At 41.8% G+C, this 27,834-nt stretch overlaps 1 protein-coding gene across 1 annotated transcript in view; it reads right to left on the bottom strand.

Annotated features, from left to right (window-relative positions):
- LOC124147813 (calmodulin-like protein 7) overlaps positions 1-27,834 on the bottom strand; it is a 102,853-nt gene that overhangs the window by 63,302 nt on the left and 11,717 nt on the right. The window contains exon 2 of the mRNA XM_048391349.1: positions 7,571-7,656. The gene's annotated coding sequence lies outside the window, so the exon portion shown is untranslated. The remainder of the gene's footprint in view (positions 1-7,570; positions 7,657-27,834) is intronic.

Genomic DNA, 27,834 nt, shown 5'->3' with positions numbered 1-27,834 from the left:
TGGTTGTAGATGTATGATTGTACTGTGGTTGTAGATGTATGATTGTACTGTGGTTGTAGATGTATGATTGTACTGTGGTTGTAGATGTATGATTGTACCATGGTTGTAGATGTGTGATTGTACTGTGGTTGTAGATGTATGATTGTACTGTGGTTGTAGATGTATGATTGTACTGTGGTTGTAGATGTATGATTGTACTGTGGTTGTAGATGTATGATTGTACTGTGGTTGTAGATGTATGATTGTACTGTGGTTGTAGATGTATGATTGTACTGTGGTTGTATATGTATGATTGTACTGTGGTTGTAGATGTATGATTGTACTGTGGTCGTAGATGTTTGATTGTACCTTGGTTGTAGATATATGACTGTACCATGGTTGTAGATGCGGGTTCGTCTCCAATTTCAGTTTAGCGCTGTCAAATCGCAGTCAGCTGACTCTGCACTGAAAACAAATTGTTTATCTCCTAATTATAAGTCAAATAATGTTTAGCACCTACCGGTCCAAATGAAACTTTAAGTCGATTTTAAGAACCCTGGACAATGTATATATTTCAACCTCTTGACCAAATATTTTGCTATCAGAAGTAACGTTGGCCTTACGGTTGCAGCTGTATCGTCTTCCTGCAGACGGCCCTAAGCTGTTTACAGTGGTAGGACGGCCCGGAGTAACCATTACCGAGGCTTCAGCTAAGACACGTACACCACGAAGGTAAATATACAGTTACCATGACACCAGAGTAGATGCTTATAGTGGGAGGACGACTCGGAGCAACCATTACCGAGGCTTCAGCTGAGACACGTACACCACGAAGTTAAATATGCAGTTACCATGACAACAGAGTAGATGTTTATATTTGGAGGACGACCCGGAGCAACTATTACCGAGGCTTCAGCGACGACATGAGCATCACGAAATTAAATATACAGTTACCATGCCAACAGAGCAAATGATCAAACATCAAGTTAACATCACCAATATCTTCCACGGACATGACGTCTATAATGCTGCTGTGGTGTCGGATTACCTATCCGCTACCAGGTGAAAGGTTTATGCATGTACCTGCCACACTGACGGCTGTAGAGTAGGCTCAACTGCAACAAAACAGTCTGATCGGGGCTATAAACCGATCTGGTATTGGCTGGCAAAGACAAATCCATCCCTCCAGCATCCACGTTCACGTAAAGCGTTTAACGGATGTTATCTGCTTATAGCAGTCCTGGTCCTGTTCTTTTGTTCCTGATCTGTGCTACGACAGAAGGGCGCTGACTGGAAGGTCGCTTCATATCCTGGTCTTATCACTTCATTGTTCCATAGTAAAACGTTTAATATTCATCGGATACCAAGTATACTGTTAACTCCGTATCCCATAGTATTATGTATAATGTTAACTCCGTATCCCATAGTATCGTGTATAATGTTAACTCCATATCCCATAGTGCCATGTGTAGTGTTAACTCCGTATCCCATAGTATCATGTATAATGTTAACTCCGTATCCGATAGTTTTATGTGTAATGTTAACTCCGTATCCCATAGTATCATGTATAATGTTAACTCAATATCCCATAGTATCATGTATAATGTTAACTCAGTATCCCATAGTATCATGTATAATGTAAACTCCATATCCCATAGTATCATGTATAATGTTAACTCCATATCCCATAGTATCGTGTATAATGTTAACTCCATATCCCATAGTATCATGTATAATGTTAACTCCATATCCCATAGTATCATGTATAATGTTAACTCCGTATTCAATAGTATCATGTATAATGTTAACTCCTTACCCCATAGTATTATGTATAATGTGAACTCCGTATTCCATAGTATTATGTATGATGTTAACTCCGTATACCATAGTGTCATGTATAATGTTAACTCCGTATCCCATAGTATCGTGTATAATGTTAACTCCGTATCCCATAGTATCATGTATAATGTTAACTCCGTATCCCATGGTATTATGTATAATGTTAACTCCGTATCCCATAGTATTATGTATAATGTTAAGCTCGTACCCCATAGTATCGTGTATAATGTTAACTCCGTATCCCATAGTATCATGTATAATGTTAACTCCGTATCCCATGGTATTATGTATAATGTTAACTCCGTATCCCATAGTACCATGTATAATGTTAACCTCGTATCCCATAGTATCGTGTATAATGTTAACTCCGTATCCCATAGTATCATGTATAATGTTAACTCCGTATCCCATGGTATTATGTATAATGTTAACTCCGTATCCCATAGTATTATGTATAATGTTAAGCTCGTACCCCATAGTATCATGTATAATGTTAACTCCGTATCCCATAGTATCATGTATAATGTTAACTCCGTATCCCATGGTATTATGTATAATGTTAACTCCGTATCCCATAGTACCATGTATAATGTTAACCTCGTATCCCATAGTATCGTGTATAATGTTAACTCCGTATCCCATAGTATCATGTATAATGTTAACTCCGTATCCCATGGTATTATGTATAATGTTAACTCAGTATCCCATAGTATTATGTATAATGTTAACTCCGTATTCCATAGTACCGTGTATAATGTTAACCTCGTATCCCATTGTACCATGTATAATGTTAACTCCGTATCCCATAGTATCATGTATAATGTTAACTCCGTACCCCATAGGATTATGTATAATGTTAACTCCATATCCATAGTATTATGTATAAAATTTTAACTCGTATCCCATAGTATTATGTATAATGTTAACTTCGTATCCTATAGTATTATGTATAATGTTAACTCCGAATCCCATAGTATCATGTATAATGTTAACTCCGTATCCCATAGTATCATGTATATTGTTAACTCCGTATCCCATTGTATCATGTATAATGTTAACTCCGTATCCCATAGTATCATGTATAATGTTAACTCCGTACCCCATAGTATTATGTATAATGTTAACTTCGTATCCCATAGTGTCATGTATAATGTTAACTCCGTATCCCATAGTATCATGTATAATGTTAACTCCGTATCCCATAGTATCATGTATAATGTTAACTCCGTATCCCATAGTATCATGTATAATGTTAACTCCGTATCCCATAGTATCATGTATAATGTTAACTCCGTATCCCATAGTATCATGTATAATGTTAACTCCGTATCCCATAGAATCATGTATAATGTTAACTCCGTATCCCATAATATCATGTGTAGTGTAAACTCCGTATCCCATAGTATCATGTGTAGTGTAAACTCCGTATCCCATAGTATCATGTATAATGTTAACTCCGTATCCCATAGTATCATGTATAATGTTAACTCCGTATCCCATAGTATTTGTATAATGTTAACTCCGTATCCCATAGTGTCATGTATAATCTTAACTCCGTATCCCATAATATCATGTGTAATGTTAACTCCATATCCCATAGTATCATGTATAATGTTAACTCCATATCCCATAGTATCATGTATAATCTTAACTCCGTATCCCATAGTATCATGTATAATGTTAACTCCATATCCCATAGTATCATGTATAATGTTAACTCCGTATTCCATAGTATCGTGTATGATGTTAACTCCGTATCCCATAGTATCATGTATAATGTTAACTCCATATCCCATGGTATTCTGTATAATGTTAACTCCGTATCCCATAGTGTCATGTATAATGTTAACTCCGTATCCCATAATATCATGTGTAATGTAAACTCCGTATCCCATAGTGTCATGTATAATCTTAACTCCGTATCCCATAGTTTTATGTATAATGTTAACTCCGTATCCCATAGTATCATTTCTAATGTTAACTCAATATCCCATAGTATCATGTATAATGTTAACTCCATATCCCATAGTATCATGTATAATGTTAACTCCGTATTCCATAGTATCGTGTATGATGTTAACTCCGTATCCCATAATATCATGTATAATGTTAACTCCGTATCCCATGGTATTATGTATAATGTTAACTCCGTATCCCATAGTATTATGTATAATGTTAACCTCGTATCCCATAGTATTATGTATAATGTTAACTCCGTATCCCATAGTATCATGTATAATGTTAACTCCGTATCCCATGGCATGATGTATAATGTTAGCTCCGTATCCCATAGTACCATGTATAATGTTAACCTCGTATCCCATAGTATCGTGTATAATGTTAACTCCGTATCCCATAGTATCATGTATAATGTTAACTCCGTATTCCATAGTATTATGTATAATGTTAACTCCGTATCCCATAGTATCATGCATAATGTTAACTCCATATCCCATAGTATCATGTATAATGTTAACTCCGTATCCCATAGTATTATGTATAATGTTAACTCCGTATCCCATAGTGTCATGTATAATGTTAACTCCGTATCCCATAGTATCATGTGTAATATTAACTCCGTATCCCATAGTATCATGTATAATGTTAACTCCGTATCCCATAGTACCATGTATAATGTTAACTCCGTATCCCATAGTATCATGTATAATGTTAACTCCGTATCCCATAGTACCATGTATAATGTTAGCTCCGTATCCCATTGTATTATGTATAATGTTAACTCTGTATCCCATTGTATCATGTGTAATGTTAACTCCGTATCCCATAGTATCATGTATAATGTTAACTCCGTAGCCCATAGTATCATGTGTAGTGTAAACTCCGTATCCCATAGTATCATGTATAATGTTAACTCGTATCCCATAGTATCATGTATAATGTTAACTCGTATCCCATAGTATCATGTATAATGTTAACTCCGTATCCCATAGTATCATGTATAATGTTAACTCGTATCCCATAGTATCATGTATAATGTTAACTCCGTATCCCATAGTACCATGTATAATGTTAACTCGTATCCCATAGTATCATGTATAATGTTAACTCCGTATCCCATAGTGCCATGTGTAGTGTAAACTCCGTATCCCATAGTGCCATGTGTAGTGTTAACTCAGTATCCCATAGTGCCATGTGTAGTGTTAACTCAGTATCCCATAGTGCCATGTGTAGCGTTAACTCCGTATCCCATAGTGCCATGTGTAGTGTTAACTCAGTATCCCATAGTGCCATGTGTAGTGTTAACTCCGTATCCCATAGTGCCATGTGTAGTGTAAACTCAGTATCCCATAGTGCCATGTGTAGTGTTAACTCAGTATCCCATAGTGCCATGTGTAGTGTTAACTCCGTATCCCATAGTGCCACGTGTAGTGTTAACTCCGTTATATACCTGGTTTTACTTTATTCTATTTTTTTAAGGCCTTGCATACTTTTTGTTTGGCTTACGGATCCGTCGACTTTAAAAAGGAAACAAAAACATCAGAATGAGCTTTTTTACCGCCGTCGGTAAAAATCACTTTGACAATAAAATAGTCATAGGGATTTTTTTATGACTATTTTTTTAAACGATAAATCGTCATTAGAAGTCAAATATATGTTTTAAACCACAATCAACCCGAATTGATAAAAAACAGAAATGTCAGATATTTTTAGATGTAGGCTATCATATTTATTAGAACCATAACCAGGCCAAAAGCTTTACATTTACGTCACCTATCGATACACATCAAATTATAAGGTGCATAAAAAAAATCTGGTACAATGGTTTTTTTTCGACCTACCGATAATATTTTTCACCCTCAAAATCCGTACCCCAAAAATAAACAATCTTGTCTAATTTTGTATCGGAGGCATGGACACAAGCTGAGCGATAGACGACATAAACCTGACAAGTGTCGTTACAAAGTCAACACCGACCAAATATATACCACAGGATAACGTCTATATCCAGAACACGTATATCCGTTTGCTGACAGGTCCAAGATACCTGCTGTACATTTCCGACGGGGGCTACAGCATCATAATCGCATGAGCATCACATCGACTTATCAGCGTCTCTCTGTTTGATAGAGTTTCTGCTTCAGTTTGGTCCATCAATGTTTTTCTTATCTGTAGGCTGATTTAGACTGAAGCGGCGATCCCGGGCCTAGTGCTGTTTGTACAGAGGGCTAACGAAGCCTCCCACTCAATGGAGGAAGCTAACTTGTAGCGCTAATTAGGCCGTTGTGCTCACATTGGCGCGGTTCTCAGGCCAGTGGACGTATAAATGGATCCTGGGATCTATAGCCACTGTCACTGATGGTGAGATCATGAGAAAAAAATCGTCGACGGTGTTCCAGACGGATTAGGTGTGGCATCCGAGGACCACTGTGTTCGCTGTGGGTTATATTTGCAGGGTGGGTGTGGTTTTGAGTGGTTTTAAATGTCAGCAAATGTACGACAGATAGTGCCTTATATTCCTCGACTATTTTGTCCGTCGTGAGCTCTGTAGTTGTGTCACTGTCTAATATCGTAGTTGCAGTGTGCGTCACGGTAATATTGGTGTGTATGTCTCGTAGTATATCACAACGTAGCAGGTGATGTGTGGAACAATAACGTACAGTGTACATGTAGTAGTAGTCGTAGAATTAGTCGTATAAGAAGTAGTAGTAGCAGTAGTAGTAGTAGTAGCGGTGTTGGTGTTGGTGGTGGTGGTGGTATTGGTGGTGTTGGTGTTGGTGTTGGTGTTAGTGGTGTTGTTGTTGTTGTTGTTGTTGTTGGTGGTGGTGGTGTTGATGTTGTTGTTGGTGTTGGTGTTGTTGTTGGTGGTGTTGTTGTTGGTGTTGATGTTGTTGTTGTTGGTGTTGGTGTTGTTGTTGGTGGTGTTGTTGGTGGTGTTGGTGTTGATGTTGTTGGTGTTGGTGTTGGTGGTGTTGTTGTTGGTGTTGGTGGTGGTGTTGATGTTGGTGGTGTTGTTGGTGTTGGTGGTGGTGTTGATGTTGGTAGTGTTGGTGTTGTTGTTGGTGTTGGTGTTGGTGTTGGTGTTGGTGTTGGTGTTGGTGGTGGTGTTGATGTTGGTGGTGTTGGTGTTGGTGTTGGTGTTGGTGGTGTTGGTGGTGTTGTTGGTGGTGGTGGTGTTGTTGTTGTTGTTGTTGTTGTTGTTGTTGGTGGTGGTGGTGGTGGTGGTGTTTTTGTTGGTGGTGGTGTTGGTGTTGGTGGTGTCAGTGGTGGTGTCGGTGTCGGTGTCGGTGTCGGTGTCGGTGTCGGTGTTGGTGATGTTGGTGGTGGTGGTGGTGGCGGTGTCGGTGTCGGTGTCGGTGTCGGTGTCGGTGTCGGTGGTGGTGGTGGTGTCGGTGTTGGTGGTCGTGTTGTTGTTGTTGGTGGTGGTGGTGTTGGTGGTGGTGTTGGTGTTGTTGGTGTTGGTGTTGGTGGTGGTGTTGGTGGTGTTGGTGTTGGTGTTGGTGTTGGTGTTGGTGGTCGTGTTGTTGTTGTTGTTGGTGGTGGTGGTGGTGGTGTTTTTTGTTGGTGGTGGTGTTGGTGTTGGTGGTGTCGGTGGTGGTGTCGGTGTCGGTGTCGGTGTCGGTGTTGGTGATGTTGGTGTTGGTGTTGGTGTTGGTGTTGATGTCGGTGTCGGTGTCGGTGTCGGTGGTGGTGGTGTCGGTGTTGGTGGTCGTGTTGTTGGTGTTGGTGGTGGTGTTGGTGGTGGTGGTGGAAGTAATTCATGGTATGAGGGGAAATGCAAGAGAGTTCCTACCTTTATCTGTATTACTTCCTAGTGATATTCTGTGACGTCAGAGGCGTCAGTGTAAAGTACGTCCCCGACTCTGGACTTGTGTTACTCTGGAAAGGAAATCACCAGGATTAATGCAAGGATAAACTATTCCGATATAGTGAGTGAGTGAGTTGGGTTTAACGCTGCTTGGGACAGTATTCCTGTTTATCACGGTGTATCAGCTTAATGTCGGAGGAAACCCGAAGTGATACAGGTCTCAGACGTTTACCACTTTGATAAAACCCACGAGCATGGGTATTGATAGACATTCTCTGTATACCACAGCCGCCTACACGAAGGTAACGCGGAACCACACCGTTTACGACATGTCACATATTTCCTCTAGCAGAACGCCATCACAACCATTTCTTGACCCCCCCCCCCCCCCCCCCCCGAGTCCAGATATCCACCTTCTGGAACACATCTGGGACAAACCCGTGAGAATCCAGGGTTGAATATATACTCAACAACAAAAGTTCCTGTGACACTTATATTTTAGTGTATTTTTCAAACAAGTAAAGTTTGGTTTTCAGTATTGTAGTACATGTATGGAATCAAGTCACAAAAGCGCTACAGAAAAGCATGCATTCCATGCAAAAGTTGACTTTAATGCAAGCCCCATGCATTTCACTACCCAAGAATGGGTATAAAAACCTGTGCGTTAACGGGATTCCATACGCATTGTTTAACATCGTGCTGACAACAGCCACTCAGAAAAACAACAAAATTATGCAACTATTCAAAATTACGAAATGCCACGTCTGTCAGTAAATGAGCGTCTACGAGCCATTGGTTTGCTTGAAGCAGGATCGAGTCAACGTGATGTTGCAAGACAATTTAACGTCAACAGAAACACCATTTGGTGTTTATGGCAACTTTGGCAACAGACGAATGCAGTCAGAGACCATCCTCGGAGTGGCAGGCCACGCGTAACCAATAATCGACAAGACAACTGGATTCGAAAAACACACCTACGAAATCGATTCCAGCCAGCAACAGTGACTGCAAGAAGCATCCCTGGCCCTCGACGAATATCTTCACAAACCGGACGTCGTCGCCCCAGATGTGCAGGGATTGTAGCCAGAAGACCCGCCAGACGCCCCACTTTGACAGGAAACCACTGTCAAGCACGTCTATGTACAATGGTGCAGACAGCATCTACGATGGACGGTCATGCAGTGGGGAAAAGTTCTATTCACTGACGAGTCTCGTTTTCACCTCAGCCACAGCGATGGACGGATTCGAGTGTACCGACGTCGAGGTGAACGTTACGTCAATCATTGTGTCATGGAAGAAGATCGGAGGAAGACAGAGGACCCGTTTGATAGTGGCAGAGGGTAATCTCAATGGATAGCGCTACCGCGACGAGATCATCGGCCCTGTTGTTCTACCGTCTTTGCGTCGTCATGGCCCAGGCATTACCTTTCAATATGACAACGCCCGGCCTCATATTGCTCGACTTGTTCAGGATTCTCTTCAACAGAACAACGTGAATGTCATCCCCTGGCCGACTCGCTCCCCTGATCTCTCACCAATCGAGCACATGTGGGATGAGATGGATCGGCGCCTTTGACGTCAACCACGTGTTCCACAGACACTCCAGGAACTTCGAAACATACTCCAGCAGATATGGACAGATATCCCTAAGGACTTTGTGCGATGCCTGGTCCATTCGATGTGTTGCTTGCATCGCAACCAGAGGTGGACACACACGCTATTAATTTGCAAATTGACATTTTGGCATGTTCATGGTTTTTTTATGAAATCACGCATTTTCATAAGTCAGTATGGCAAATTAAACCATTTGAACACTTACAGGAGTCTTTTATCTGTTGCAAACTGAAATTGTTTCAGATTTGGTAAAAAACATTACTTAGCATTAAATCTTATTCAATGTCACAGGATCTTTTGTTGTTCAGCATATAGGTCTTCAGCAACCCATTCTTGTCGTGAGGGGCGACTGACGGAATAGGGTGGCCAGTTTCGCTGACTTGGTTGATGTATGTCATCGTATCCCAATTGTGTGGATGGCTTCCAGTGGTCATCTACAGGGCACAAGTATTGCACTGATCCTGACAAAACCTATACCAGGAACGCATCAGACACTGGTGGCATGAGGAATAGGCTTGAATGGCTGCACACGCTACTGGCAATGTCCTCGCAGAAAGTCATGTTGCTTCCATTACAGTCGGGGGCACGGGTGGCCCAGTAGTCCAAGCGTCCCTTGGGCACGCCAAAAACCGATGATTGTGTGTTCGAATCCCTGTTCGCCATCCACAAGTGTCATCGGAACTCTGCAGCTGCCTGCTTAAGTCACGTACCAATCTCGTCAATGATATAACAGTGAAATGTCGACCAATGTTATGAATACCACTTTCTAACATGTTTGTTGTTATTTAGACAAAGAATTACTCTTTAAAAAATAGCACATGTTCTGATTTCTATGCCATAGATTTGGGGCCAGCGCACAAATTTCAAACCTTATGGCCAAAATATCAGGGAGCTCTTAACTGTTTTCAAGGTGAATATATATCAAGGTCATAGAAATGCTTACAAATAAGTATTGTTCTCTGATTTCGACCTTGTTGGCCTTCCGCAAAAAAAGTACCAAAAGAAATATTAGAGGAAAGCGTTTCTGAATTATATTTGTCACATACAAAAAGGTAAATTATTCTACATGGAATGTGTATTGCACTATTAAAGCAACGTGCATCCACAAAATGTCTTCAATTACTCACCGAAAATGAAATGTAGTGATACGACACATTTCAGGTTATTCAACGCAACAAGTCGGCAACGCGTTGACATCAAAACTTTTCGATCGCTCAAAACGTTATTGTTGTTGCTTGCTGCCCTGTCGTACCCGCGATAATATCATTGACCGAGGATTTTCGTGCAACTTTCATTTTGGTTTTTTTCACCGATTAAAGTACATCATTATAAAGTTCCTTCTCGCGCATTTCCCTGTCCATCGTGTAGGGCAACGTTCTCACTGGTCTTGTCATGTACAGCCAGTATTATATACAATATACATGTCCAATAAAATTGGTATACCTTCAATTCTATTGAAAACAATTCTGAACGCATCCTCTTACGCGCTACCTGGATGTGGGTTAAATGAAAAATAAATTTAACAATTTTATTATATTTTTATGTTTCGGAACTGGTCCTCTGATGCGCTGCTGGGATGTGGGTTAAATAAAATTGTTATATCTTCAATTTTATTATATTTTTATGTTTCGGAACTGGTCCTCTGATGCGCTGCTGGGATGTGGGTTAAATATAATTGTTATACTTCCAATTATGTTTTTTTATTTCTGAACTTGTCCTCGGACGCCGAGCCTGGATGTGGGTTAAAAAATGCTTCTCTGGCGTGATGTGATGCGCTGCGCTGTTACAGCACTATACTTTAGTGTGGCCGGCCTTTGAAAGGGCTGTGCTGGAGCTTGGACAGAACTGGCTGACACCACTTCAATATGGTGTCTGAATTATGGAGTTGTGATGCCATCAGTACTCTTACTGCAGCTGGACCATCACACTAATTAAGATCCCCTTCTGCTGCACTAATTTACTGTTAATTATTCCCCACTGACTTCACCACATAAATAATTCACTTCAGAAGGGATGTATTCAATTTAAAATTCTTTGATCGTATTGTTGTCTACAGCTTCTGGGATCCGACCGAGGCTTGCGGCGGGTCGTTATTTAGATACACATGGCATATACTTTAATCAGTATGTCTTTATAAAAAAATATTGTAAAAAATTGGTTGTTTTTTTACATCAAAATAGTCTGTTTAGAATTAGTGCAGGTTCCGACAGAAATTATCACATCACCTCTTCTGACCCAACTAGCAAGTTCTTGGTCCACCAGGGGAATATTCGCACTACATCCACTCCTGCTTGGACATACCATACATCTAAATACAAGAACAAGAACAACCAGTCTAGATTATCCGCCGAAACAGATTCCATTGTGTGGAAAAGGCAAAAGAGAGGTGTAAACTATATGAATGGATCACTGAAAATCGGAGAAGACACCAGGTGTTAAAAGCTTTGCAGAGAAATAATAGTGTGCAAAGCAGTGAAACCGTAAAACAGTTTAAATTGTCGTCATGGGTTTTCAACAATAGCAGGGAATACACGGATAGTGCCATGTTGAAAGATACACGGATGGTGCCACGATGCCATGTTGAAAGATACATGGATGGTGCCATGTTGAAAGATACACGGATGGTGCGATGTTGAAAAGACATGGAGGATTCAATGTTGAACGATACACGGAGGGTGCCACGATGAAAGATTCACGGATGGTGCCATGTTGAACGATACACAGATGGTGTCATGTTGAACGACCCAGGGGTGGTGTCATGTTGAAAGATTCACGGATGGTGCCACGTTGAACGATACACGGATGGTGTCATGTTGAAAGATACACGGATGGTGTCATGCTGAACGATGCACAGATGGTGTCATGTTGAACGATACACAGATGGTCTCATGTTGAACGACCCAGGGGTGGTGTCATGTTGAAAGATTCACGGATGGTGTCATGTTGAAAGATACACGGATGGTGTCATGTTGAACGATACACAGATGGTCTCATGTTGAACGACCCAGGGGTGGTGTCATGTTGAAAGATTCACGGATGGTGTCATGTTGAAAGATACACGGATGGTGTCATGTTGAACGATACACAGATGGTGTCATGTTGAACGACCCAGGGGTGGTGTCATGTTGAAAGATTCATGGATGGTGTCATGTTGAAAGATACACGGATGGTGTCATGTTGAACGATACACGGATAGTAGCACGATGAAAGATTCACGGATGGTGCCATGGTGAACGATACACGGATGGTGCCATGGTGAACGATACACGGATGGTGCTATGGTGAACGATACACGGATGGTGCTATGGTGAACGATAAACGGATGGTGCTATGTTCAAATATACACGGATGCTGCCATGTTGAAAGATACACGGATTGTGCCATCTTGAAAGTATGTAGCCCAATATGTTCTGAGCATAAAGTTCCCAGGTAATGACAACTTGGAGTTATCAATCACAGTAACCACAAAGGAACTGCCTTGTGAACAGAAACGAACAACTACAACGTTATCAACTTCACCGTTGCGTCCTCGTTGTACATGTGCTTTTTATTAGCTTTTGGATCTTTGTTTACTATTATAGGGATGCTTAACTTAAAATTTAATACGAAACAAGTAGCAAGACCTTTTCAGGCAAGACCAAGGAACAAGAGGATGGCAACAGCTTTTGAGTACTGATATTAAGCATGAATCTACTTTCATGTTTCAAAGATTTGGGTTACCGGTAGAGCAACACATGCCAATCCTTTTCGCGAATCACCTGGCGCCATCATTAAGTTTCAGTGATCCATTCAAATAATCTCCCTCCGCGAAGATCCGGGTAAGAATTTGTCTTCAGTAACTTAATCTTGTCGTAAGAGGCGACTAATGGGATCGGGTGGTCAGGCTCGCTGACTTGGTTGATGCATATCATCGTTTCTCAGTTGCGTAGATCGATGCTCATGATGTCAGCCACTAGATTATCAGGTCCAGACTAGAACATGTACAGACAGCTGTCACATAGATTGGATATTGTTGAGTGTCGAGTAAAATAAACAAACAAACATCATTGAATGATCATCGTTGGTTTGCTTTCCGCGCCCAATGGAGCGTGTCTCGGCGGATAATCGATCTGATTAATCTCTGGCGTCAACGTTTTGAATTTACACAATGATTTGAACACATCTTCGTGATTGCCGTGGACGATTGTTATGCTAAGAAATTGATACCGCTTTAAAATATAACTTAAATTTACACCGACCCCAAATAGGAATAATATGGATGAACTTCAATGAGTGAGTGAGTGAGTTGGGTTTAACGCCACTTTTAACAGTATTCCAGTTATATCACGGCGTGTCAGCTTAATGTTGGAGGAAAGCCCAAAGAATGCAGGTCTTAGACGTTTACCACTTTGGTGAAACCCACGAGCACGGGAATGGTGCTGACAAACCTAGAAACATAATCGGGGCTAACCGGGATTCGAACCCACAATCATAGGTTTCTGGCGTGCCCAAGGGACGCAACTCTGCACAGCGAATGGCGGCGCCTTAGACGGCTGGGCAACCCGTGCCCCCTAATGATTACAGGGAAATGTTTTTAGATATAATTAATGATGAGGACCATAACGTCAGTGTTCATAAAAAAAACTTTTCTCACAACATTTTCAACAGAAACCACTGAAAAGGAGTTGGATTACCTCACAAACTTCGTATGCAAAGAAATCAACTTTCATGGATTACAGTAAACTACGTTTATAACGAACACGCTTATAACGAACTGGCGGATATAGCGAACTGGTTATTTGGTCCCAGCCATTTGCTGTATATATGCTGTATATCTGTTTATAACGAATTACGGTTATAACGAACTAAAATGAGTGGTCCCTTTAAGTTGGTTATAACCGTAGTTTACTGTGCCTGAATTTTACAACTGTCAGGATCTTAAGATAAATGTAGAAGTGCTAGTGATGGCTGAATTGAAACAGAACACCCTGATCGTTTGACACTGAGACGAATAATTGCAGGACCCAGTTGTGATACACATCGGTTTAATAACTTTATTGATATATTAGGTAACGGTTATATTACGTAAAGGTTATATTACAAATGTTAACAGTTATGCTAGAAATACGAGGGATTTCCTGAACTATTTGCCTCAACAAAATCAAGACAAAACCAAACTTGTTACTCTTCATGTCAAACGTTAATATTGTAATACTCCACTGTATCAATCTGGTTAAAGCGATATCCAGAATTCCAAACTTCCGACAAGATTCTTCAAGGAATTCTTCATAGAAAGTATTTAGTTCACGTTGAATAACAATATGGTTTATTTTGATGCGGCAAATTATAGACAAATAAAGCGTACGGCAATGAGGCCTAAAATGGTACACACTTAGTTTTGGATATTTGGAAAAAATCTGGAAACCAAACTAAGAGAACAGTTAGGACCTAAAGTCGCTGAATACTTCAGAACAAACTGGCGACGTTTCCTTGACGATTGTTTTATGCTGCGGTCCTTTGACGACAACGAATTAAATCTGCTTTATAACATCCTAAATAATTTGAACACACATCTGGGTTATACCATTGACTCCAGTTACTCTGAAATTCCATTTTGGCACACAATGGTAAAACTATAAGGGCGTGATGTAAAAACAGATATATACTATACACCTACAGTTACTAAGCAATATCTACCTTTTTCATCTTGTCATACAATAAGAAGCATTCCATATAACTCAGCAAGGCGTATCTGCATGATCGTGTCAAATATATCTACAAGGAACATACGATTTGCAGAACTAAAATGATATCTACACTGCCGCGGATACCCGATTCTACTTGTGGAAGATAGGATAAAGAAATCAACAGCCACAGACAGAAGACACTGTAAAAGTGCGTTTGAAGCAAATTTATAACATTATCAATCTAGCCTATGTATCTACGCACAACCCCAGGAATATGGGGAATATTCATAACATTTGACAGAATGTTCATATGTTGGACAAACGGAATGCTTAATTGACAGAATGCTTGTGCATAATTAAACAACAGATAAAAGACCCCCAAACAAGGTGCATTCCAGTGCTCACATAAACAAATGCGCGGCAGGAAAGGAATTCTTTTCAAAAACAATCTTCTTTTTTTAAATGAACACTGCTGATGACATGCAGCGTTAAACGTTTTCTTTAAAACGGTGTGACCATCTTAAAATTGGTAACGCAATGTACACTGCAATTGTAGTGAGTGAGTGAGTTGGGTTTAACGCCGCTTTTAACAGTATTCCAGTTATATCATGGCGTGTCAGCTTAATGTGGGAGGAAAGCCCGAGGTGATGCAGGTCTCAGACGTTTACCACTTCGGTCAAACCCACGAGCACGGGTATGGTGCTGACAAACCCAGAAACATAATTGGGGCGAACCGGGATTCGAACCACAATCATAGGTTTCTGGTGTGCCCAAGGGACGCAACTCTGCACAGCGAATCGCGGCGCCCCAGACGACTGGGCCACCCGTGCCCCCAGGACACGCAAGAAATCAGGGTGAAGGTTGACTGGGGATTGAAAGGGCTGAGGGTATATTTGGGGGCTTTATGTTAATATCGGGTATGACCACAATGTTGGGCAATACTTGCTCGGCTTCTTGCATTACGCTACCATTGTAAAGCCGCTTATGTGACGTTATGGCAACGCCGCGTCACAGTATTACTGCAGTTGCATTGTGACGTCATGATATAGTGACGTCATAATATAATTTGTAACTGTAATCACTTCTCCATGAGGATAAAAGTGAAACACGAAGGGGAGAAGTCCGTGTAGTGTGTGATTATTTTGTTATTTCTTCATATAGATATGGGGTATCTTCAGCCATAAAAGTATTTATGAGGAATGTTTTGTCCAAAAAACAGCTTTAAAGCAAACCAAATTGAGTCACACATATTTATTTGTTTCGCACAAGCTATGTCACGGTTTGAAAATGTTTAAAGAATGAATAACCTATTTAAAATGAATTATTCTTATTTTAACAAGAGATATTTCTGTTTACGAATACATGCAACATCGTACAAGATCTATACATAATCTACGTATCAATAAAATACATCAGTTGTTTACGTACTCCAAGTAGGAACTCATTTTACGTTTCCAAAAATATCAGAGAAACAGATGAGACAGGAAACAGGATCTGTTGGGCTCCACTGTAATTATTCCAAGATTAGCCAGAAAACTCACATACGGAATATTGAATTATAGATAGACCAATATAAAAAAGGGGTATACAACAGCGTCTCAGAACCTATATTCTGAATTGACCCAGAGTCGCAGCAGGACCTCATCTCGCTGTGGTCACAGGACGCCTTAACTAGGAGTATTTTAGAAAAGGGAAATACCGTTCTTTTAGTTGTAAATCTATATTTGAACCGTTTTCATGTTATGCTCCGTTCAGGAACACATTTGGTGGATGAATGGAAAGAGACCATCCATGAATATACAGGTACTTGTTTTTGTGTGCTGAACCTCAAAATTGTGATCTCACAATGTGGAGACGAAACTCCAGAAAGCAATGCTAACGACCGTCTGAATCATTTACTCAGAGAATTCAACAAAACGCCATGACTGCCTGGTTAGAGGATTAGAAGTCTAAAGGGCTAGATAGATAAGAAATAAAACTATAACGAATGGAAAATGGATATATAAATTCATGCCTCGCTGGATAAGACTGAATTGTGTTTTACGCCGCTTTGGAAATGGATCAGTTATGTGAAAGGTAAGTCAACGTAAGGCAGGTCGTAGATATTTACCATTCCATGTCTCCGATGATCAAGGATAATAATAAGGGCGTGTCAAGTGAGTGAGTGAGTTAATGCTTTACGTCACATCGGCAATATTTCAGCCATATCGTAACGATGGGCGTGTCAAGGAGTAAACAGATCCTGCACCTGTAGGGGACGCAACTCTGCACAGTGAATTGCGACGTTGCAAAGTTCCTTCTTTCTTTGGTTGATTTTGTATCTTGTGGTACTATAAGTATGAAATAGATTGCACGAGGCAATTAACTTCAGTGCTCCATACCAGGCAAATTAAATTTTCAATGAGAAGGCCTCAAATTTCAAAACATCGAAACTTTATCTTCATTCATTCATGACGGCAAGAATACCACACCACCCACTCACCAAACCTCAACCTCAACCTCAACCTCAACCCCCACAAACCCCCAGACTAGGAATATTTATGACCGGCACTGAATGTCAAAGCTATTTTGTACGTGGTTTCAGACACATGGTACGCCTGTCAAGTTAATAACGCTTAAGCTCCTGGTGCTGTTTTCTTATCAACTATTTTCTTTCCTTTTTAATTATGACCACAGTCTGCTAGACGTGGACGGATAAGTGACAGTCCGGGCTTCAAAGGGTCCTGACTAGCCATGTACTTACATCAGTCCCAGCAGGTGCGCCATACGATACGTATATAGAGAATCTCACTCGAGTGTCTTTTGATATCAAATATAGTTGATAAAAGTGGAAACACTCCGAGGCTTGCCGATGACTTTTTTCCACTTTTATCAACGAGTGTTGATATATTTGATATCAAAAGACACGAGGGTGAGATTTTCTTTATCATCCAACATCATTCTTCCAACTTTTTCAGTTTGTGGACAGTAATAAGCAGTGTCTTTAGTGTAAAAAGTACTGCTAACAGCTTCAGTAGCAGAGCCATTAGTGATGTCATTTGATTGTGATGTCATGGTAACAATGACGTCACAATTGTCTGCAAAGCATTGTGATGCAATTTCATTGCAGCAATATCTACAACCGTGTAGAAAACAGTATACTAGTAGTACCGTACTGAAGTATACGGTATTTTCGTATTGCAAAGCTCAGTACTGACCAAAATATATTTATTTACAAAATTGGTCACAAAGATATAGATATCCGAATCAACCATATGTATTTATAACAAAATGGTTAAAAATGATTTATACCAGAACACTACAGTAAACTACGGTTATAACGAACTCACAGGGACCACTAATTGTAGTTCGTTATCACCGTAGTTCGTTATAAGCTTATATACAGCATAACTACAGCAAATGGTCGGGACAAAAAAGTAAGTTCGATATATCCGTCAGTTCGGTATAAGCGTGTTCGTTATAAACGTAGTTTACTGTATTTATATTGTTTAGATGTTAAAAGTTCCGGGCTTTCCTTAGCAAAGATTTCGATGTTGTTCACGTGACCCATTAATTAAAACTGGGCGTTACATGGGTATTAAAAGAGAAGAACGCATTTGTCAATTGTGCGCCCTGAAAGACATTGAAGATGAATATCACTTTCTTTTTATATGTCCTTATTATTCAATTGTAAGGACAATTATATCCCTGAATATTACTATATAACTCCCAATTTCTTTAAATTCACATCTCTGTTAAACAACTCGAATTGCTTACTTTTTCAACAATTGTCTTCGTACAGTTATCATGCGATGACACACAGGGAAAATATTATGTCATAGACCCTACTGCTCTGAATGTACCAATTATAAATGTACTGTAGACCTGTGCCCTCCGCAGTACAGGAATAAAGAACTTCCACTTTAGATAAAGACATATTACGTGGCTATGTGGTATAATTCGTTCTTTAATAGTCCAAGGGAGCTCTTTATCGTAAATAACGCAAAAGGAACCCTTTTCCTCTTAAACGGCACCAAAATGGCTCTTTGACTCTCACTTAGTCCAAATAATATGTTTTATCTCAACACACCAAAGGATCTCCTCAACTCAGACAATCCAAAGGAGCTCTTTACTCAGACAATCCAAAGGAACTCTACATCTCAAACTATCCAAATTAGCCCTTTAACTCAAATGCTCCAAAGGAGCTCTTTAACTCAAATACTCCAAAGGAGCTCTTTAACTCAAATACACCAAAGGAGTTCTTTAACTCACACAATCCAATTAGCTCTTTAACTCAAATACTCCAAAGGAGCTCTTTCACTCAAAAAATCCAAAGGAGCTCTTTAACTAAAACAATTTAAAGGAACCCTCTCAAAATAGTCCATATTTATTTCCAACCCAATATCTATCTCACAAAACATTACGCTTTTTATCTTTCTGTCTAACATGCAAGGGGACGCTGCTGCAGGGTATGATGGACTTTGAAGCACAGCGCCAAGAAGGTAACACTCTTCCTTTGGATGCAGGTGCCGTACACACTCAAACCTTTATGTGATAAACCATACACAAGGATGAAAGGATGATTGATAGTGTCTTGCTCAGACAGGTGATTTATGAAAAGTAAATCTTCACGAATGGAACGTCTTTCTGCTGTTATATGGCAACCCTGTCTTATTTCCTGTCTGTTTGAAGACAGAGCGGCAACAGTGCGGACCAGACAAAGATAGCCACATCATACGCTTTATATATGTATTGCATCGTCGCTGATGGCGGATAGATGTGACACGTTGTCGTAAATGTCCTATGTGTGTGTCATAAGTTATTAGTGGTCATTATTACATGCTTGTAGGATGTAGTATGGCATGGGTTTCGAGCCTGCCCTCACAGAACACACGTGGTGACGCTTTAGGCAAGTGACTTGTGCCTCTGCTCACCCAGCAGTGAATGGGTACCGGGTAGGATGAGGTGGTAATATGACTGTAAGCCTTCTAGCACCTCACAGACAGCTTGGGTTGTACATTCATCAGGGAGCTGAAAATGAACTTCGAGTACACACGGATCCAAAGACTTGGGTAATAATGATGCGAGTGCTTTGAGGATGCACTAGTGTATAGAACCTAGCGCACTGTTGTTGTTGTTGTCGTCGTCGTCGTCGTCATCATCATCATCAGCATCATCATCATCATCGTCATCATCATCATCAGTAATTATCAGTAATATTAATGTTGATGCTGTTGTTGTCGTCGTCGTCGTCGTCATCATCATCATCATCATCAGTAATTATCATTAATATTATCGTTGATGTTGTTGTTGTCGTCGTCGTCGACATCATCATCATCAGTAATTATAATTATTATTATTGTTGTTGTTGATGTTGTTGCCGTCGTCGTCATCGTCATCATCATCATCATACTCATCGTCAGTATTATCATTATCATTTTTGTTGTTGTTGATCATGTGTTCAAGTTTATGGTTCATATTTTATAGACAGCACTGCTTAACATACTGGCGATTGGCACACAGAACTTCGGTAATCCTGGTGTCTTAATACCCCAGAGAGATTAACCGGCGTTAGGATGTCGGGACAGACAGATCGGTGACAATAAGAACATGAGACGGATAAAGAGGAAGCAGATTAAATAGTCTTCGCGTTCCCTTGGCAAAAAAAGTATTTAATTTTGTGAACGTAAAGTTTGAAAAGACACCCTGACAGAGATATGGATGATTCGCCTATCTTGGAGGTTCATGGGTTGTGTTAGGGGAGGGGGATTAGGCGACAGATGGACAGAGAGAGGTAAGTCCACACATTGCTACGGGGAGGGGGATTAGGCGACAGGTGGACAGAGAGAGGTAAGTCCACACATTGCTTCGGGAAGGGGGATTAGGCGACAGATGGACAGAGAGAGGTAAGTCCACACATTGCTTCGGGGAGGGGGATTAGGCGACAGATAGACAGAGAGAGGTAAGTCCACACATTGCTTCGGGGAGTGGGATTAGGCGACAGATGGACAGAGAGAGGTAAGTCCACACATTGCTTCGGGAAGGGGGATTAGGCGACAGATGGACAGAGAGAGGTAAGTCCACACATTGCTTCGGGGAGGGGGATTAGGCGACAGATAGACAGAGAGAGGTAAGTCCACACATTGCTTCGGGGAGTGGGATTAGGCGACAGATGGACAGAGAGAGGTAAGTCCACACATTGCTTCGGGAAGGGGGATTAGGCGACAGATGGACAGAGAGAGGTAAGTCCACACATTGCTTCGGGGAGGGGGATTAGGCGACAGATAGACAGAGAGAGGTAAGTCCACACATTGCTTCGGGAAGGGGGATTAGGCGACAGATGGACAGAGAGAGGTAAGTCCACACATTGCTTCGGGAAGGGGGATAAGGCGACAGATGGACAGAGAGAGGTAAGTCCACACATTGCTTCGGGGAGTGGGATTAGGCGACAGATGGACAGAGAGAGGTAAGTCCACACATTGCTTCGGGAAGGGGGATTAGGCGACAGATGGACAGAGAGAGGTAAGTCCACACATTGCTTCGGGGAGGGGGATTAGGCGACAGATGGACAGAGAGAGGTAAGTCCACACATTGCTTCCAGGAAATGGAGTACAGTATGGACACAGCAAGGGCTGTCTACTCAAGTGTGAAGGAAGTCGGGGTCTTCCTGATTCCCGTGTTAGAGGTGTGATATGTAAGGGGTAGGGGTGGTCGTGTTTGAGGTGGTGGCACGGCAATTTGCAACATTTATCCTTACCGACACCCACATCCACACCAACACCCACACCCACACCCACACCCACACCCACACCCACACCCACACCCACACCCATACTACTACCCCACGCCAACATAAACGCCGACACCCACACCACCACCACCGCGCCAAACCACGCCACGCCACGCCACGCCACCAATCCAAACCACGCCACGCCACGCCACATCACCACGCCGCGCCACGCCACGCCAAACCACGCCACCAATCCAAACCACGCCACGCCACGCCACGCCACGCCACGCCACGCCACGCCACGCCCAAGTTTTAATTCCGTATCACTGATGTAAGTAGACTCAACTTGACACTTTGCTGTGAGAGCTGTTGCTCGCTGTATCTCGAGAAGGTGCTTGCCAAACTATCTCAGGCAGCTGTCGGGTCTTTCGAGAATTCCGAACGCTGACCCTGGCGCCAGGATAGCATGATCTGATCAGCGCCTTCCACTGAACGTCAGGTTAACATCTCCATGCATTTTAAAATCCCCTTAAACTTCAGCCGAATAACCATTGGTTTAAAAAACATCGTGACTCGATTGGATATTTCCAAATAATCACCTGCTTCATGGTCGTTCTCGTATGAACAGAAATTGAAGATTTAAAACGTGCTTAACATTGGGACTTCTTATAATGAGAATCCCAGGACTTACTTTCTTGGAGACTATAAGACTTCATTTGTTAAAAAAAATCTTAATATCGGGTTTAAATGGAAATGTACGATGTGTGTTTATTATGGCGACTGGGCGTCTGATGTGACTGCGGCGATTGAATGACTGGTGACAAAGTCAAAGATCACGGCTCAATGATCACACTGTAGACCACTGGTTAGAGTGAGTGAGTGAGTTTGGTTTTACGCCGCTTTTAGCAATATTCCAGCAATATCACGGCGGGGGACACCAGAAATGGGCTTCACACATTGTACCCATGTCGGGATTCGAACCCGGGTCTTCGGCGTGACGAGCGAACGCTTTAACCACTAGGCTGCCCGACCGCCCCCACTGGTTAGATCTTGTGATATTGATGAATGTCGCGTACGAAACCGATTCACTCATGAAGTGTGGCATTCATGTAGTCGTGTGTAAACCACGGGTTTGGTAGCTGATCCAATTGATACAGACGCGGACGTCACGCATACATCTGAATATTTAATTATGTTTGCGTAAACTCCTTACAGTAATTACACAAGTAAATTCGACTATTACTGAAGCGATAGCACAAACCTTAGAGGCAACGCCATTCCTAGTTCAGAGTTGCGCCAAAAGGCGTGCTGGAAGCCTATATGATCGTGGGTTTGAATCCCGGTTCGCCCTGATTAAGTTTCTAGGTTTGTCAGCTCCTCACTCGTATTCGTGAGTTGTAGCAGAGAGGCAGCATCACTTTCAGTTTTCCTCGTGTTCTGCTGAATCCTGGTAAAACGGAGTACAACCAAACCTTACCTCCCGCTGAAGCAAAGAACCAAGTAGGTTTTTTTACCAAACTGTAGGCCCGATCCCGAACTTGCTTTAGCCTGGTACATGAACTATACTTGATCAGATTTAGTTTCGATCTACAAATTAAAAGATTCAGACAAAATGGTTCGATAATCGAAAACTTCAATTTTATATAGCTCTTACAATTCAGCAATGTTCGAAGTTTTCATTGTTTACTGGAAGTAAGACACTCTAGTACTAACTTTTTATTTCACAAATATTGCTGTTATGTGTTAATCTCATGTGACAAATCTACAACTAAACCATAACAGACATTATTGAAGTCTGGTTGAATACATTGAAAAAGTAAATATTTTTTTTAGAATCTGTGAAACAAAAGCCGGTATGCGTTATTAACGTAAAGAAACCAAGGTATATGTGTCCCCTCGTCATACAGTAAACCCGACTACACTCACTCACTTACTCCCTCCCTCACTCACTCACTCACTCACTCACTCACTCACTCACTCACAGACACACACACACACCAACTCACTCACTCACTCACTCACTAACTCACTCACTCACACCATCCGAACTACACCCATCCACCCACCAACAAACACAGACGCGCGCTTATACATGAACAAACGCAGACATTTTCTCACTCACTTACTCCCCCAAACACCACACACCCACTCACCCACACACACACACACACACTCTCTCACTCACTCACTCACTCACCAACACACCCACACACCACACACCACACACCCACTCATTCACCAACACACCCGCACACTCACACACCCACTCACTCACCCACACACCCACACACCCACACACTCACTCACCCACACACCCATACACTCATACACTCACTCACTCACGCCCAGTGACGAGAATAAAGGATATCCTGCGCATATTGATGATCTTTCTTTATGAACAAGTACAAGTAAAGGCGATTACAGATCGGAAGTCCCAACAGCTATCGTTGATTAAAGTAAACAGAGGGTTGATTAACGCTGAGGTCAGACTAGAAGGAATCCCGGATAGTGCAGGAAAGGTCCCTGATTGAGTGTGCCGACTGAGTATTACGTTTGCACTTTACACGGGGGCAGTTTCCATACGCGCACGTCTATTTATTTTTGTGTCACTGTATTTATTTTTTGACAGTGGGTTGATTTCCTTTTTTCTGGCCCTTTTCAAATACAAAATTCACTTAAAAATCAAATTCAGCAAATACTTTAGATTGTTGAAACTATCAATCTGACGACTGGATGAATTGGAATTGCTCTAGATGACTTGTTTTTGTAGTTGAAATCCGTCAGATTAAGCGAGTCAGTGGTCTTGTTTCACCGGTAGGGGCAACAGAAATGGCTCACATTATTACCTACGGAATCCTGGAAGGGACATTATCGCGTTCTCGACCTCACAAATTCAAGCTTAACGGGACGAAAGCAAATCACAAATGTCGCTTTTAAAAAAATAGTGTTTTTCACGACTGGACGACATTGCGTGTTGTGTTATCGCCATTTCATGACGTACTGTGGATTTGTCGTGTCGTTCTATCGTTTCTTCGTTGGGTGTTTTCACTCTTTCGTCTGTGGCTGTTTCGCATTATGGCTATATCGTGTCAGAATGTCGCCATATCGTATCGTACTATCCCTTTGTCGCGATATCGTGAGGATATCTAAGGGCGTTATAGCGATGGCCCCTCTCAGCCACCATACGTCAAGGCGACACTGGCCGAAACATTTAGGTCGAAACATGGCGTTGCAATGTCCTGCTTTAGTAAAATTAGACAGCTTTAGTATTATAAGGTTGTTATAAAACTGTCCAAAGCGACGTTAAACCAAACTCACTCACGGGTGAGGTGAGGTGAAAATGGGTTTAACGTCGCGTCCAAGATTATTGCACTTATATAGCGACGTGCATGCACGTGTGTGTGGCTGCGTGTACTAGTCCGGACTGATGCCGATTTAATAGTGCTAGTTCACTGAGATACCATGCCGCAGTTTAACATGAATACCAACCCAGATACAGTATACAGTCCTTGCCTTAGCCCTTTAATGCCGAGCGCCATGCAGGGTAAAAACAAGTACCATCTTTTACGTCTTTTGGTATGACGCGCCCGGGAATCGAACCCCGAACCTTCCGCTTTCTTGACGGCCAAAGAGGCTGTGAAACTCACTCACAATCATAAAGCCAATCAATAATAACCATACAACACTAAGTACAGCGAGGTGTGTTGGCCCAATGGTTACTGGTCGTCGCGTCCCCGCCCTGGTTTGGTTCCTAAATCAGTCCATCGTTCAATTATTAGTCGGGAGGCACGAGTGGCCCATTTGTCTAAGGCACCGCGATTCGCTGTGCAGAGTTGCGCCGCTTGGGCACGCTAGAAACCTATGGTTGTGGGTTCGAATCCCAGTTCGAGGTTTGTCAGCACCATACCCGTGCTCTTGGGTTCAACCAAAGTGGTAAACGTCTGAGACCTGCATCACTTTGGGCTTTCCTCCCACATTCAGCTGACACGCCGTGATATAACTGGAATAATGTTAAAAGCGGCGTTAAACCCAACTCACTCACTCAATATTAGTCGACCGGTCTCAAGGGGCATATGGCGTGCTGTACCTATATGCGAGCCGATGTACCCCGAGCCGACAGACTCGCCAACACGGTACAACACTATATACCCAGAGGGAATTTTTACAACGAATACATCTCAGGGGCACAATTTATTTGTAAAAAAAATAAAGATACTCTTCAAAAAAGGAAACGCAAAGCCAGATTTGTATGAGGTGGGAAAATACATTTATACAAGGAACCGTACAAGGTATTGAGCCAATATGTTATGGAGAGAACACTTGGTGATTGTAGTCATCTCAGTTATCGGTACATAAGAAAAGTCCAAGGTGAAGGTCAGCTACCATCTATAACGCGTAAGTCCCCCGTTGGAATCGATAGCGGCCTGACATCTCCTGCCCATGGTAGAGACGAGTATGCGAATCACATCCTGGGGAATGGCAGCCCACTCAGCCTGCAACGCAAAAGCCAACCGCTGCACCGTCTGGAGTTGTGGTTGACGTCTATCCAATTTATCCTACAGGTGCTCTATGGGGTTCAAATCCGGGGATCTGGAGGGCCAGGGGAGAACATCAACGTTGTTGTTGTGTAGACAGGCTCTTGTGATCCGTGCCGTATGCGGTCGAGTGTTGTCCTGCTGGAATACACCGTTGGCTACAATTGGGAGGACGTGTGGTAGGAGAATTTCGTTGATGTATCGTTATGCTGTAAGATTGCCCTGTATATGGGACCAAACCTGTCCTGCCATGATGAGAGATAGCCGCCCACATCATAACGCTACCCCCACCAAACTTGTCCACTTCCTGTGCGCAGTTTCTCCCCGACGTCTGTAAACCCGTGCTCTTCCATCACCTCGACGGAGAAGAAATCCTAATTCGTCGCTGAACCAGACATCTCTCCATCGCAGTTGAGGCCATACCCTGTGTTGACGACACCAATGCAGTCGTTGTTGACGATGTTGTCGACTCAGTATGACGCGTCGGATAGGACGTCTTGCTCGTAGACCTGCTGCCCATAAACGGTTTCGTACGGCCTGGTCGGAGATTCTGTACGGTATTTGGGATGCGGTTGAGGTGGCTGTGGTCGTCCTTTCACGAAGGTGGCGCAGTCGGATGTCCCGACCTTGGCCGATCACATGTTGACCCATGCTGTTGAAACCGATTCAATAGCATTGTGATGGTGCTGGGAGTCACATTGAAAACCTTCGCTACAGCTGATCGGGATTCCCCTGTCTGCAAGCGGCATATGACGTTGTTTCTTTGCACTTCTGTTAATCTTGGCATGTTGTTGGACTGTCACTGCTCGATTGACGCAGATGCCAGGCAATCAAATACCCTGCACTTTAATACCGTTCATAGTGCTGCTGCAGGTGCAGTACGTGCAGCTCCATGGCCCTTTTGTTAATGGCCCTTTTCCGAACCGTACGTGTTTCCCGACTAACGGTTTGCATGTTCTTGTTGTGATCATTTTGATCGGGGAAATTTGTCACTTACGCTATAACACATTAAACCTCTTCAGTTTGCACCTCTTGGTCCGCTAATTTTGCGTTTATGGCCAAAAATATCCGTTTTGCGTTTCTTTCTTTTTGAAGAGTATACTATTAACTATACTTTCACGTAAAACTGTTACTAAGGTGAATGTTTGTCCTATTTTACTCAACAGTAAAGCGTGAATTGGTACTAAAAGAGCATATTGCGTATTCGCCCGCACTGTTCCTCTTCTATTAGACAGTTAAATAAAAACCATCTAAATTTTAAACATACCTGTCCTAAAAAGTAAAAAATAAAGACGTACGTTTGCACATATATCAATTATTGGTTAAATTTCTAAATAAAATTTTTTGAACTCTTATCGGGCCAAATCACACACTTCAAATATAATCAAAGGCCTAACGATTGTAACAAGGAACAACAAAACCCCACTGGCCTCTTAATTAGACAACTTTACCAGTCCTAAACACTCCTCAAACGATACGTATTTTTTGTCTGTTTTCTGTTCTTTGGATAAGGAATAACAACAGCTAATTAACTAAAGTATTTTGCGTTACTCGATCAGCGAGAAATGATTCAGCAACTGTAACATTCCCAATCTGCAAATTATCTATTGGTGATCCACATGAACTGAATAAAGCCAACAGAAAGAGAATTTTGTAATTCAAAGGGAAGCACTGTTTCTAGTTTAATTAACAAATATCAAGCAGTATGCACTGTGCACTCGGTAA

This window comes from Haliotis rufescens, unplaced genomic scaffold, assembly GCF_023055435.1.
Source record: "Haliotis rufescens isolate VD_foot unplaced genomic scaffold, xgHalRufe1.0.p SCAF_9, whole genome shotgun sequence".
NCBI lineage: Eukaryota > Metazoa > Mollusca > Gastropoda > Lepetellida > Haliotidae > Haliotis > Haliotis rufescens.
Note: the sequence above shows the minus strand (reverse complement) of the source record. Positions and strands in the feature narration are given on the sequence as shown.